The sequence below is a fragment of the Mandrillus leucophaeus genome, unplaced genomic scaffold (assembly GCF_000951045.1).
Source record: "Mandrillus leucophaeus isolate KB7577 unplaced genomic scaffold, Mleu.le_1.0 Scaffold751, whole genome shotgun sequence".
Taxonomy (NCBI): domain Eukaryota; kingdom Metazoa; phylum Chordata; class Mammalia; order Primates; family Cercopithecidae; genus Mandrillus; species Mandrillus leucophaeus.
This window is the reverse complement of record NW_012108153.1, coordinates 486285-488985: the sequence shown is the minus strand read 5'-3', so window position 1 is coordinate 488985 and position 2701 is coordinate 486285.

The window sequence follows — 2701 nt, the reverse complement described above, 5'->3', positions numbered from 1 at the left end:
TAAAAAATAAGATTATTAGATTTTGTCCTATTGGGCCAAGCACGGTGTTGCAAACCTGTAATCCTAGCACTTTGCGGGGCTGAGGTGGACAGATTACCTGAGGTCAGGAGTCTAAGACCAGCCCGGCCAACATGGCGAAACCCTGTCTCTACTAAAAATACACAAATAGCCGGGCATGGTGGCAGGTGCTTGTAGTTCCAGCTACTCGAGAGGCTGAGGCAGGAGGATCACTTGAACCTCGGAGGTGGCGGTTGGGGTGAGCCGAGATTGTGCCACTGCACTCCAGCCTGGGCAACAGACTCAGTCTCAGAAAAAAAAAAAAAAAAAGATTGTGTCCTAATGAGTTGAGCTCCTTCTGTATTTTGAATTAATTTCTATATTTTACTTATCACCTGATAGATACTGTAAATGTGCATATTTTGATAAAATATCTAAGTTGCCCATGATTTAGTTTCTGTTTTCTTCTTGCTTCCTCAGAGTTTTGTTAGTTTTATAATGTTTAAATATTAGCTTGATGATATATTAATATTTCTAATATATTTAGGAGTTTTCCTAAATTCAAAAGTCGAGCAAAATTCTTTTACACATGTGTAATCTATTGTCCACAAGCCTCTTATTAAATCACCATTGTTGAGCTGTTTTGAAATTCTATTCTTATCACACACTAGGTTTTCAGGACAGAAATGATTCTAAAAACAAATGTTCCTCCATCGATTTACTGCTTTGTGTTATTGCTTTTGCTCTAAGTTTTATTTTTCTAATATCAAACTTGAGCATAATGTTTTGTATTGAGGTGGAATTGACATAATAAAAAATTATTTATTTTAAAGTGAACAAATCAGCGGCATCTGGTACATTCATGAAGTGATGCCCTAGCTGTCACCTCTCTCTAGTTCCAAGCCATTTTTGCCACCCAAAATCAGACTCTTGCCCATTAAGTAATCAACCCCAAATCCCTTCTGCGTCCACCTCTAAGATCATACAGCCATCAATCTGCTTTCTTTCTTTTTTTAGACAGAGTCTGACTCTGTCACCCAGGCTGCAGTGCAATGGCGTGATCTCGGCTCCCTGCAACCTCCGCCTCCCAGTTAAAGTGATTCTCTTGAGATTCCCGAGTAGCTGGGAGTACAGGCATGCACCACCACGCCCGGCTAATTTTTGTATTTTTTTATTTGTAGGAGAGACAAGGTTTCTCCATGTTGGCCAGGCTGGTCTCGAACCCCTGACCTCAGGTGATCCACCCACCTCGGTCTCCTGGCATTACAGGCATGAGCCACCACAACCAGCCATCATCAATCTGCTTTCTCTTTCTATGGATTTAACTATTCCAGATACTTTATATAAATGAATTTATACCACATGCTATCTACTGTGTCAGGCTTCTTTCATTTAGTATAATATTTTCAAGGTTCATCTACATGGTAGCAGATATCTTTTTTGCTTTTCTTTTCTTTACTTTTTGTTTGTTTGTTTGTTTCGAGATAGGGTCTCATTCTGTCACCCAGGCTGGAATGCGGTGGCGCGATCTTGGCTCACTGCAAACTCTGCTTCCCGGGCTCAAGTGATTCTCCTGCCTTAGCCTCCCGAGCAGCTAGGACTACAGGTGCATGCCACCAGAGCCTGGAATTTTTTTTTTTTTTTTTTTTACTTTCTGTAGAGTTGGAGTTTCACTATGTTGAGCAGGCTGGTTTCAAGCTCCTGGCCTCAAGTAATCCTCTTGCTTTGGCCTCCCAAAATACTAGGATTACAGGAGCAAGCCACCACAGCCAGTCCTTCATTCCTTTTTATGACCAAGTAATATTCCATGATACTGATATATTGCATTCTGTTTATGCATTCGTCCATTAGTGGATGCTTGGGTTTTGGGTTTTTTCTACGTTTGGCGGTAGAGGTAGGTTGCTGTGAGAATGCATGAGCAAGAATTCAAGCACACTTCTTTTGGGTATACACCAAGGAGCGGAATGGTTGGGTTGTGTGGTGATTCTGTGTTTGTAAGTTTTTTTATTTTGAGACAGGGTCTCACTCTGTCACCCAGGCTGGAGTGCAGTGGTGCCATCTTGGCTCACTACAACCTCTGCCTCCTGGGCTCAAGCAATTCTCCTGCCTCAGCCTCCTGAGTAGCTGGGATTACAGGTGCCCACTACCACACCCAGCTAACTTTTGTATTTTTAGCAGAGATGGGAGTTCGCCATGTTGGCCAGGCTGGTCTCGAACTCTTGACCTCAAGGGATCCACCCACCTTGGCCTCCTGAAGTGCTAGGACTATAGTCATGAGCCACTACACCACCACAAGTAGATGGGGTGAGAACAAGAACAGCTGGGAGTTAGGACAGATTGGGAGCCGGTCTCACAGGAAGTGGATAACGAGTCTGTGACCTTGAATGAAAGGTGAGGAGGTGCAGTGAATTTGTGGGGATTCAGGGTGAGGATTTGTGGTGGCTCACACCTGTAATCCGAGCACTCTGGGAGGCCCAGGCAGGCGGATCACATGAGGTCAGGAGTTCGAGACCAGCCTGGCCAACATGGTGAAATCCCGTCTCTACTAAAAATACACAAATTAGCCAGGGGTAGTGGCAGGCACCTGTAATCCCAGCTACTCAGGAGACTGAGGTAGGAGAATCACTTGAACCTGGAAGGTGGAGGTTTCGGTGAGCCAAGATCGAGCCACTGCACTCCAGCCTGGGCAACACAGTGAGACTGT